Source organism: Mustela nivalis (genome assembly GCF_964662115.1).
Source record: "Mustela nivalis genome assembly, chromosome: 13".
NCBI lineage: Eukaryota > Metazoa > Chordata > Mammalia > Carnivora > Mustelidae > Mustela > Mustela nivalis.
Window position 1 is genome coordinate 48,157,804 of NC_139032.1, and position 13,489 is coordinate 48,171,292.

Here is a 13,489-nt window from a genome sequence, read left to right on the forward strand (position 1 = left end):
CAGACCACTGAAAATTGACAATAGCTAAGATTTTATAATATTTGCTTGATTTAAAAAAAAAATATTTGAAATAAAATATTTTGGTCAAGGTTTCCCCTTACTTTCAAATCACTTTCTTATCTTCCTGCTCCCAGAAGCTGCTAGTATCATGGATGTCTCATTTCTACTTTGTTTTTTAAATTATTACGGGATTTTGAAATTTTTGGTCTTAATCATACATTTTTTTAAAAGATTTTATTTATTTATTTGACAGAGAGAGAGATCACAAGTAGGCAGAGAGGCAGGCAGAGAAAGAGGGGGAAGCAGGCTCCCCGCTGAGCAGAAAGCCCGATGCGGGGCTCGATCCCAGGACCCTGGAACCATGACCTGAGCCGAAGGCAGAGGCTTAACCCACTGAGCCACCCAGGCGCCCAAAGTCATACATTTTTATACCAAACACAGACAACCGTTTTAAAGAAGGTAGCATGAAGAACTGATATGGAAAAGCCACCAGTCAGAGAAAAATGTAAGAGAGATCCTCTTCTGAAAGTTCATTTTGGTCTATCATAAGTTGAATTCATCTTGCATATTCTTATATGGCCCATCAAGGTGATTTCAGTTTCAAATGCTTAGAATACATAGCAACATTTCTCTTCTTTGGGAATTTTTATTTATTAGAAATAAATACATTAGAAATAAAATCAGAAATTAGAACTCAAAATGACTGACATTGGCAATACATTATGAGAGGAGAAATGTTTGCAAAAAGAGCTCAGCATGGTCTCTATTATTTCATTATCTAAGATTATGTATGAAAGTTACATTTTAAAAAATCGTTCAAAAATTCCAAACATGAGGACATGAAAGCAGCTTTTATCTATTTTGATGAAAACATCTTTGTCTAAACACAAAGATATAAAATATAACCTTTCACATTTATCCTGGAAAATATTTTTGGATGAATGTTTATTTAATGTGCATTAACAAAAGGAGGGAACAATACAATTTTATCTGTTGTGAATATGTTGGATATTCATTAAATTAAGTTCATGGTATTAAATACTGTACTGATAGGAAATAATTTGGCTTACAAGCTATATAAAAAAGCTTGAAATTAATGAGAAATTTCTATAATTGTTCACAAGATCTTATATTATTATGGAAGAGTTTTGCAAGTTAAAAACAAATAAACAAAAACAAAATTAAAAACAAACAAACAAACCCCAAAACCAGGAAGTGAGAAATGCTGCCAGGTTGGAGTCCATCCAAGGCCTTCCCACTCTGAAATGCCAGGACTAGAGAAAACTCATCCTTCCTCCACCCACGAGCTGAAGGCCTTGACGGAAAGAAATGGAAAAAGAAAATATATAATAGCTCTGTTGGATCGATTCACCCATAAGGCATAAATCAAAGGGAAAAGTCTGGATTATTTTTAAGAAAATCTTTAACCCGCCCCCCTCCTATCCTCTGCCCCAACCTCAGATGAACCTTCCTGGAAAAAACAGAATAACATGACAAAATGTGAAACTTGGGAGTCATACCTAACACTAGTTCTCAAAACTATTTTGACTCACAGATCTTGGAATTTCCCAAGTGAGATTTCTAATAGGACGAATTATTCTTATTTGTTTTTTCTGCAACGCTGGCTGGTTAACAAGGTTAAAATGTTTAGCATCTGCTAAACCTGAAATGGCATAAAATGACTGATGAATAAATTGCGTATGCCCTCTGGCCTCTCTCCGGATTGAACTTCCCGTTGGATTTTGGAGAAGGTAGCAAGTGTGCTAGGTAAGTAATCACTGCCCTTTGGTGTGAAAATTATGAGAATTATGGAGAAATATATTAGAGGGTTGAATTCAGCATTACCGCAAATTAGCTAATCTCGTCTTTTGGCACAAAATAAACAGCCCGCTTTGTACACATTTGGAAGGTTTAAAAACAAATCAGTATAGCCGGGCATCCAGGACTACACTTAACTAGAGCTGCTGATAGGCACACACCACCGCTCCTCCACGGTGGACCCATTGTGGAGGAGCCGCCACATCCAAAACACCTTCCAGCTGTTGGAGGAACCCACAGGAGAAGCAAGTGCAGACGCAGACACCCTCAGCCAGATAATTACCTTGATTAAGATTCTCGGAATTAAATGGAGTTTAATCAAGGACCCTGTGAAATTGTGAGAATGCCAGTTTTCTGGTCCTGTACTCCTTTACGCGCTACACATGGTGAGTTGCCAAACAAAATCAAAGGAGTCTTAATTACAAGGATAAGAGGCAAAGTCAAAAGGGAATGAGAGAATCTGTGCTTTGTGATGGAGATGGACCAGGACCAATCAGCCGACCACTCCTCTCTCCTCCCCAGCCCAGGGACAGAGCTACAATGCATCAAAGCTGAACACAGTTAGAGCAACATTCCACGACATTCCCGACAATCTGAGGGACTGAATTAATAGCAGTACCAGTACATCTAAGGCAGGGGCTAATCCCAAATCCTCTGATGACATATGTGAACTTTTTCGGCAATGTTTGGACAGATATTAGAAAAAAAACCCAACCATGTCTCCCCCGCTGTTATTAATAACCCGATCTGAGTCTAAACTAAACCATTATTGGACATAAATTGCCATATAAATAGAAAGACTGAAAATCAGGGCTATGAGGAGGTCAATATACATATATAAATATATATTATATACACTACATATACATTACATATAAATATATGTATATCGACCTCCACACATACATATATGTGTGTGTGTGTGTGTGTCTATATATATATATATATATATATATATATATTTTTTTTTTTTTTTTTTTTTTTTCCTGCTACCTCTTAGAGTTTGGATCACAAGTAGAACTGATTAGAAAAGTACTCCATTCCATGACATGTGTCAATGTCTCCTTTAAAGTCCACTCACTGTAACACTGATGTCCTTGTCATATAGGTTGCTACTAAGCCTTTTTCCACTGGTCTTGTATGTCTATATTGGGTCTTTTAATGTGCAAAGCCTTATATTTCTATTACTTTGTTTTGTTTTCATAAAACTTGGCCTATTACTATAAGTAACATCAATGAACCATCATCTCTCGGTGGTAATTCATTTGGTGCAGTCACTCTGGGGTAGAACGGTATAAAAAACATTGTATCCCCTCCCCAAGTCATACTTACGATAATGTCTTCTCACATAAATTTCAGATATCTTTTATTATAAATTAAGCATAAATCCATCCCTGTCTATTTTCCTGTCATTTACCATTATTATAAGCCACAAATGCAGACCATTCCCGGTCAATTTCCTTATGGGTTTTCCTCTTATCCATGTTCTACAATTTCTATTTCTAGGCACTTGCCTTTTTCTTATTATTTTGTTTAGATCTTCAAAGATTTCCTTTGAACTGTTCTTCCTATACGCCCTCTCCTTTGGCATCTAAAGCTTTACATTTTCTTTTTTTCTCGGGTTCTGTGTTATCACCCCCCCACACACACCTATATTCTGACACCTAGTGAGTGATAGAGTCTTCTACTTTGGGCTTCTTATTCTTATGATTTATTCTTAAATTTTCTCCCATTTATGCATTTGGAATGATCTCTGTGGTTCCCATGTCTATACCTCTGAGGACTTAAAACTAACTCTCTGACCATATGTTATTAATGGCTTCTCCCTCAACCACCCCCCGTCCCCACCAGATCCTCTACACAAGTCTTTGCACAGCAGTTTTGTAATTAATGCTTATTCTTATTTTGTTTTCCTTCTGCCTTTTCTTGCTATACAATTGGATATCCTATTTTCCATAATTCTTCCTAAAGTGCCTTCTCACTGCCTTGCTTTATCTAGCAGATAAAGAGATTGCACTCCAATCCTACAAATACAGGTTTCAAGCTCAAGTGAATGATTGTTTTTCTCTGCTGCATGTTGTGTAGATACACATAAGCAATTTTTATCACTCTTTAGACATTATGCACTCAGAAGTTCCTAACTGCATATTAAATCCAAAATAATTTGTACAATATGCTGATATATGAAAAGTAGCACAACACTAGTTAAGAAGTTAAGAAACTTGGACTTTAGTTCTAATTCTGCCACTAATTTTATGGATAGTTTTTGTTTTGTTTTGGTTGGTTTGGTCTCCACCAGGGAACACAGTCAAGTAAAATGGTTGATTTGTATAATACTTGTACTCCAAGTGAATATGTCATCTATTTAACTTACAAAAAATTATTTTAAAAAAATAAACATTCCAATTCCCTAGAACTAGTCCCAAAGAAAAAGAAAATATTTTTAAAATTTTTTAAAGATTTATTTATCTGAGAGAGAGTGAGCATGGGGAGGGGAAGGGCAGAGGAAGAGGGAGAGAGAAAATCCCAAGCAGACTCCTTGCTGAGTGCTGAGCCTGATCCAGGCCTCGACTCCATGATCCCAAGACCACAACCTGAGCCTAAACCAACAGTGGATGCTCCACTCACTGAACCACCCAGAAAACATTTTTTAAATGTATAAATGTCCTACAGGCATCTTTTGTAATTTTGTTCTGTGTACTCTTTTATATCCTGAATTCTATGGAAACTTATTAGTTATTTAGAAAATGAACTCTCTTATTTACTTTTGGAGTGGGCATGGAACCCTAAGAAGGTACCACTGCATGCTTATCATAAAGCTACAACTAAAAACACCAACCACATCAAATATTAGTGAGGATGTGGAGGAACTGGAACCTTCATTCACTGCTGGTGGGAATGCAAAGTGGTAAAACCACTTTGGAAAGTGGGTTGACAGCTTCTTAAAAAATCAAACACATACCTGCCAAATGATCCAGCCAGGCCACTCCTACATTTTAGTGCAAAAAATAAAGTATATGTCCATAAAAAGACTTGTTGTTAATGTTCATAGCGGTTTAATTTGTAATAGCTAAAATACTGGGAACAATCCAGATGCCTATCAAGAGGCCAACAGATAATAGAGGAATGGATAAATACATGGCAAACACATAAACATCTCGGTATAGCCACACAGCAAAACACAACTCAGCAATAAGAAGGAATAAATTACCTGGTGGTGGGTATTAAGGAGGGGACGTATTGCATGGAGCACTGGGTGTGGTACATAAACTATGAATGTTGGAACACCGAAAAGAAGTAAAATAAAATGAAAAAAAAAAAATAATTTATTCATACACATAGAAACATGAATGGATCTCAAAATAATTTTGAATAAAGGACTCAGACAAAAAAAATTATATGAGTCCATTTAATAAAAATTATGGAAAATGCAAACTAATATAAAGAATAGAGAGCAGGTCATCAGTTGCCTGGGAAATGATAGTGAGGAGACGCTTGAGGGTGAAGTGATAGAAACACAGACTTTTGTGGATAGTGAAGTATGTTTATTATCTTGATTGTGGTGATGGTTTCAGTGATATATAAATAGGTCAAAACATATCAAATCACACATTTTAAATATGTGCAGTATATCACATATCAGTTCTATCTCAATAAAACTTGAAAAAGAAAAAGAAATTGGAAGTGTAGAAACGTCATTTCACTCAACATTTGGAAAGTGAAATTTAACGTATATGAAGACAACATTCTGCGATAAAGGAATTTTTAGCTTGTTGAATTTAATTAGATTTTATAAATTTAACTGTTACTTTTTTTAGTATAATCTTGTCTTTGAGACAGGAAAAAATAATTAAAGCATATTTCTTCTGTTCTAACTAAGGTGAATATGATTAGAACCATGACATTTGCAGGGCACCTGGGTGGCTCAGTGGGTTAAAGCCTCTGCCTTCAGCTCAGGTCATGAATTTAGGGTCCTAGGATCGAGCCCCGCATAGGGCTCTCTGCTCCATGGGGAGCCTGCTTCCTCCTCTCTCTCTTCCTGCCTCTCTGCCTACTTGTGATCTCTGTCTGTCAAATAAATAAATAAAATCTTAAAAAAAAAAAAAAAAAGAGCCATGACATTTGCTTAAATAATCACGTTTTCCTATGCGAAAACATTCCTTTCTGATCAAAGTGGTCAGAGGCACAATAGAAGCTTGAGGACACTCTCAGCAGCTGGTATAGAGCAGGCCCCAAAATAGAGGTGGGCTTTCAGTTATCGGTACCAGGAAACCAGAAGGGAACAAGAGCCAGTATAACAAAGTAGTTGACAGTGTGGAGTCCACAGCAAGATGTCCTGGGTTTAAACTTCAGCCCTGGGGCACCTGTGGCTCAGTAGTTAAGCATCTGCTTTCAGCTCAGGTCATGATCCCAGTGTCCCGGGATCGAGAGCCCCACATTGGGCTCCCTGCTCAGTGGGGAGCCGGCTTTTCTCTCTCCCACTCCCTCTGCTTGTGTTCCATCTCTCGCTGTATCTGTCAAATAAACAAAATTTTTTAAAAATAAAAATAAAAAAGTAATAAATTCCGGCCCTGATGCTGACTTATAGTGTAACTTAGCAGATTATGGAACTTCTTGGATCTTCAGTGAGCTTATCTGTAAAGTGGGTGTGATAAGAGTGCCTATCACACAGCGCTGTAACAAGGACTAAATGAGCGAATTCATGTAAAACACTTAAGTATCTCACACTGTAAAGTGTTATTATTTGTCACTCAGTCAGAATGCATTACTAAACTACAAAATGATCATTTAATGTCACCCTGGAGCTGGAGTCAAAACATTCACAATTCTATCAATTGAAAGTTTGACAAGGAAAACAATAACCGGAGTCTGAATTATAAAAAAGTTATTATAGGGAAAACAGACTTAAAATTTAGTTGGAAGAAGTATGTATGTTCATAAGCATTAACAGATCACACTTCTTTTTTCTCTACCTCTTTATTTTCCATTAACTAATTTTAGAAGCTCTGTTTCTTAACTTTATACCCCATGTAATCACTGCATGAAGAAACTCAATGTAGATATGAACCTTGGTTTAAACTGACTTAGTAGGGATGGGTGGCTCAGTCGGTTAAGCATCTGCTCAGGTCATGATCCCAGGGTCCTGAGATCCAGGCCGGTGTCTGGCTCCCTGCGCAGTCGGGATTCTGCTTTTCCCTTTCCCTCTGCCTCTCCCCCTGCTTATAATCTAGCTATCTCTATCAAATAAATAAATAAAATCTTTAGAAATAAATCACAGTATATAAAACTGATGATAAAACCTAAAACTATATGAAATAAAGTACTTTTTAATCTCTTCACTTTCCTCAAGTAACACCTGGTGATAAAAGAGTATTACCTTATAAATGTACTGCTACAAAGTGTTACTATAACATTATCATTTTCCTAGTGTATCTGTTAAGTTTTTTTGAATTTTAGTAAAGAAAGCCCAATCTCAATAATAGGGAGGCCAATATCTGCATATACTTGGAATGGAACTGAACTAGAAGAAGAAAGCTTTCACTTTTACTGCCACATTCCCAGCATTTGGAACAGTCCCTGGAACAGAAGAGAGTCCCTGTGAATATTTGCATATTGAATGAATAAACAAGAATCAAGGTAACTCTGGAGACCAGCAACTCTGCTTTTATCTCATGATCTTCATGTGTTCTCTCTCTCTTACCTCAAATTGGCCCATTGTCCCCACATTCTCTATTTCCAGATTCCAGAAAGTGATCATCTCCTTTATTGTAGCATTAGTATTCATCCCTGCTAAGCAACATGGGTACTAGTCAATCTAAAAGCATAGACCACTCTTACATTAAGTATCCATTCCTCGTTCACATTACGAACAGTGCCAGTGAAAGAAGAGCCTAGCAGAATTTTCTGGGGTAGGACACTGTAAGTGGAGCGGAACATTCTCAGCGATCATAACTACAATTCCAGTTTAGTGCGCCAGTATCTGAGAGAAGACGGACCTAACAGGCAAGTCATGAGGAAAGAATTTATATCGAGTCCTTGAAATATTCAATGTAACTCTGAACATCAAGAGAAAATATGATACAGTTACTGAAGAAAATTGCTAAGAGTAAGAGAAAGAAGAGTGCAGCTATAAAAAATATTCCCCAAAAATCTGAATGACACCTACCAAAAGAAGAATTACAGGGCACCCAATCAAGATTGTCAAATGATTTTAACTTTTCAGTTTCAGTTTGTCAAATCTTGACTACTGACAGACTAGTTAATATTTTTACCACAATTGTCTCTTTTTCATACAAACTCTTTGAAGAAATGGTCCGGTCTTTAAAGTATATTTACAAAGAACTGTTCAGAAGACTATTACTGCATTCAAAAATGTGATGTTTATTTCATCCTGGGTCATACGTCTTTTCTTAAGATAAATAACAGCTCTAAAATGACAAGAGGATAATAGAAATATACTCATAATTTTGCGAAATTTTCATTTTTCCCTAGGACAGATGATACTATAGCAAATGTAAGTAATCTAAAAATGCCTAACTTACTGTGAAAGAGAATATAGTCATAGAGGGGAAAATGACCTGAAACATATGCAAAATTAAGTTCTATTGAAAAACTTTTAGCTCAGCAAGATCGTCAGTGTCTTTATGTGTTATCCAGCCCAACATTTCAATTACATAAAGTAAAACTGAGCTTAAAAATATTGATGAGGGGCGCCTGGGTGGCTCCGTGGGTTAAAGCCTCTGCCTTCGGCTCAGGTCATGATCTCAGGGTCCTGGGATCGAGTCCCACGTCGGGCTCTCTGCTCGGCAGGGAGCTTGCTTCCCCCCACACCCCCCTCTGCCTACCTCTCTGCCTCTCTAATTTATTTGTCTGTCAAATAAATAAATTTTTTAAAAACCTTTAAAAAAATTATTGATGATCCCTCTTTCAGGAATTGGTGGACTAGAGAAAAATGTGTACACCATCAACAACCTTGACCTTATTATAACTATAGAACACTATCCCTAACATTTGCAGACATACACACTTTTCAAGGACATGTGGTATATTCACCATGGTAAACAATGTGTTCAAAAACAAAAATAAAATAAACAATGTGTTAAAGCAATTGAAAGAGTGATACACAAATTTTAAAAACACAAATCATACAAAATATGTTCTATGATCCCAATGCAGTAGAACTTCGTTGAAAAAATTAATATATCCAAAATAACCCCAGGTATTTGGAAATTAAATAATTCACTTTTAAATAATCCATAAAGTCAAATAAGAAATCTTAAGAGAAATTAGAAAATCTTTCCAAATGAATGAAAACATATCAAAATTTCTCAGATGCAGATAAAGTAGTGCTCTGAGAAAAATTTAAGAGCTTTAAACCCAAAAGAAGTGTGGTATAATATCAACTGCCTACAGTTTCAACTTTGGAAGCTTGAAAAATACGAGCAAATACGAGCAAAGTAAATGGAAAATAAAGAGAAGGGATGAAAATTGTTCAAAATATAAAAAACAGAAAAAAAGTAATACATTGAAATTTGTTTCTCTGAAAGATCAACAAGATTGATAAATTCCTTTCTAAATTGATTAATAGAGAACATAATTCACCAATATCAATAATAAAAGAGAGATAATCACTTCAGATCTTACAGATTTAAAATGATACTAAGAATATTTTTAACAAATTTTATTGCAAAAAATCAATAGTTTAGGTGAAATGACAAATTTATTGAAAAATACAGCATACCACTACCAGCAGAAGATGAAACACAAAATCTGAATACCAATATCAATGAAAGAAATGAAAAATTCATTATTAAAACAAACCTCACAGGATGCCTGGGTGGCTGTTGGTTAAGCTGCTGCCTTCGGCTCAGGTCATGATCCCAGGGTCCTGGGATGGACCGCACAGGGCTCCTTGCTCAGCAGCGAGCTTGCTTTTCTCTCTTCCTCCCTCTGCCTGCCACTCTGCCTGCTTGTGTGTGCTCTCTCTCTGTCAAATAAATAAATAAAATCTAAAAAAAAAAAAAAAACACGAAGACCAATGCTAATATTTTTGATAACAGCAGTATTATTACAAAAAAGACTTACAAAATGTTTATTGTTTTATGTTATATGATTATGCTATAATTAGTTCTATAAAAATTTGTTAATCATAAAATAAAGTATGAAACTGACAAATTATTAATTATATATATTATATAAAATGCACTTTTATCTAGTATATTACAAGTTGTTTATTATATACATAATGTTTATTATGTCCAGATAGTTTACATACAACATCTCATTTAATGCAACAATACTGTGACGTAGGTTGTATTATCTCTACTTTACCAAGGAAGAGATTGAAGAACAGAGAGGTTAATTACCTCAACTCCTACAACTAGTAAGAGGCAGAGTAGGCTCTAAAGTCCATTGTGATGACCAGTGTATCATGGTGCCATTATCAGGTTTAAGAAAGAGTAATAACCACCCAAATTCCACATGTTCATGGAACTCTTACTAAGTGTCACACAGTATGTTCTAAGGAGTTCACAACTGTCACTAGCTTTATTTTTCACATCAACTCTTGGATATGAGATAAGGAAGACCTGCAGATATATTGGCTAACTTACTTTCACTGGATGATGCAGCTAGCCAACAAAAAAAGCCAGGATTCAGATCCATGACTCCAAAGTCTTGCATTTTTAGCTACTCTAGTGAGAGGGGAAAAAGTGATTCCAGGTTAACTAATATACTAAGATATATAGGCTTCTGCTTCAGACCTCAGAAAGCAGTTACCCCATCCAAGCAGTCACTGATGCCATAGGAAAGGTGATATGCTCTGTTCTGCTTGCATGGACAGAATAGCTGCCGTTTTAGTTCTAGGAAAGTACAGTCAATCTCATGAGAGCCCCTATTAAAGCTGGCACATTAAAGCCAGTCTTCAGAGTGGACACCCCAAGAATTCACATTCACCTTTAACCCCTCAGGTAGCATAATTCATGTTGAGAGTAAAGAGCTTCGTGATCTGCAAGCTTGGTTTCAGTGTGGAGAGAAGAAGGGGATGATGTCAGCAGAGAAGAAAGATTTTGAGTGCTTCATTGTGTGGTCTCACCTGAATTGTGTGGACTCTGATCAGCAAAACTCAGAACGGAAGAAAAAAGTGCATTTCCTCCCATCCCAATGCAGAGAGTGAAAGACTGAGCTACTTCATCCCTGGTATAGGTGCTGACAGGAGAGGACAGCTGGTGCCACAGCTTGACCAGGACCAGGGCAGCCCGTGCAGTGACTTTGGATCTACACCCCACACAGTAAGCACCAGGGCATCAAAAGAGGGATCATGGGTACCTGTCTGGGACCCAGGGACCACTGATGGCTGTGCAAGGCAAGAGTCCATGGGAGTCTGCCAAGGCTCTGGAGGACACCATGAGGACATGGTGTCCATACCAAGGAGGACATGGACAACAGAAGATTGCTTCTTGCTCTTATTCCATGCACCTGGTTGACCTGGCCTGAGCAAACCCACATTAGCAATTGTTCCTTCTTTCCTGTCTCTAAGCAATTTTTCTGAGCTCTGCATATCCATTTCTAATCCGTCATTCTAAAACACGCTCCAGGAAACCTGAGCATCTAATTTAAAATCAGGATTCCTTTTTATATAGAGGGTGCCGAGTTAGTTCCAGATTTATATTGCAAGGTTTTACCAATCCTAGACAGAGGCCAACATTTTCCAAATTACATTTCTTGGTATATTTTAATGCCAGAAATCTATAATTTCATTTAGATCTTTGTATTTAAAAAATAAAGTTATACATTGACATAATTAGATATGATAAATGCTCTGAGAAGTGTATGACGAACATTAAAGCCTTCCACAAGCCCACACCCTGAGTCCCTCTTCTGAAAGGGAGCCAGGGAATCACTACGAACAGGTACTTATCTGTAAGTCCAGAACAATTTCCATGAATATAGCTACATATATATTTTTTAAACCTAAAAAATGATTGTATGGTACTCACTTTTCTATACCATAATTTTTACTTAATCGTATCTTGAAGATTTTTATTCATTCAACATATACATATCTTTGCTTCAGCAGTATCTGTTACAAAGCCTTAATTACAGTGCCTTATTGTGATTAATTGTTCTTATGAAGAGAGCTATAATCACATCAGTGTACTTGTACGTTTTAAAAAAATTGGGGGGTATAGTTGACACACAACATTACATTAGTTTCAGGTATACAACCTAGTGATTCAACATCTCTATCTCTGATGTTGTGCTCACCAGTGTAGCAGCCGTCTGCCACTATACAATGCTATTATGATATCATTGACTATATTGCCTATGCTGTACCATTTATTCCCATGACTTAAGGAGATCTGTACCTCTACTTCTCCTCACCCACCTTGCCCATCCCCCTACCCTCTTCTGTCTGACAACCATCAGTTTGTTCTCTGTATTTATAGGTCTGATTCTGCTTTTTGTTTGTTTACTCATTTGTTTAGGTTATAGATCCAAGATGTGAATGAACTTATATATTTGTCTTTCTCAGTCTGACTTATTTCACTTATCTTACACCCTCTAGGTCCATCCATGTTGTCATAAATGGCAAGATGTCATTCTTCTTAAGGCTGTGTAATATTCCTGTGTGTGTGTGTGTGTGTGTGTGTGTGTATCTTGTCTTTCTTATCCATTCATCTATCTTTGGACACTTAGGTGGCTTCCATATCTTGGCTATTGTAAACAATCCTGCAATAAACAGGGTAGCATATATTTTCTTGAATTAATATTTTTGTTTTCTTTGGGTAAATACCAAGTATTGGCATTATTGGATCATATGGTATTTCTATTTTAACTTTTTGAGGAAGCTCCACACTGTTTTCCATTTCCATTGGCTGGACCAATTTACATTCTCACTGACAATGCAGGAGAGTTCCTTTTTCTCCATATCCTTGCCAACACTTGTCATTTCTTGTCTTTTTTATTTTAGTCATTCTGATAAGGTGATGCCTCACTGTGGTTTTGTTTTGCATTTCTCTGATGATTATTGATGGTGAGCATCTTTTCACTGTTGGCTACCTGTATATGTTCTTTGGAAAAACACCCATTCAGGTCCTTTGCCCCCCTTTTAATTGGATTGTTTGTCTTTTGGTGTTGAGCTGTATAAAGTCTTTATATATTTTGGCTATTAAACCCATGACTATATGATCAATTAATCTATGACAAAGGTGGCAAGAATATCCTTTGGGAAAAAAAAACCAGTCTATTAAATGGTGTTAGGAAAATGGGACAGCTACCTGCAAAAGAATGAAACTGAACCACTTTCTTATACCATAAACAAAAAATAAGTTCAAAATGAATTAAAGACCTAAATGTGAGACCTAAAACCATAAAAATCCCAGGGCAGAGGCAGTATTTTTTTTTTTTTTTTTGACATCAGCTATAGCAACATTTTTCTAGATATGTCTCCTAAGGCAAGGGAAACAAAAGCAAGAATAACCTGTTGGGACTACATCACAATAAAAAGCTATTGCACAGCAAAGGAAACCATAAACAAAACAACAAAGGCAACCTACTGGATGGGAAAAGATACTTGCAAATGACATATCCAACATCAGTGTATTTACATTTTGATGCGCTTTAAATTTCAAATATATTTCAGATTTGGTAAATATTGCCAGATTTCATT

General features: G+C 36.5%; 1 long non-coding RNA gene across 1 annotated transcript in view; it reads right to left on the reverse strand.

The window, feature by feature from the left end:
• Positions 1 to 1,207: 1,207 nt before the first annotated feature.
• The window catches only part of LOC309846500, a 233,847-nt gene continuing 221,565 nt past the window's right edge, over positions 1,208 to 13,489 (reverse strand). The window contains exon 5 of the long non-coding RNA XR_014301964.1: positions 1,208 to 1,315. This is a non-coding gene — a long non-coding RNA (uncharacterized lncRNA). The remainder of the gene's footprint in view (positions 1,316 to 13,489) is intronic.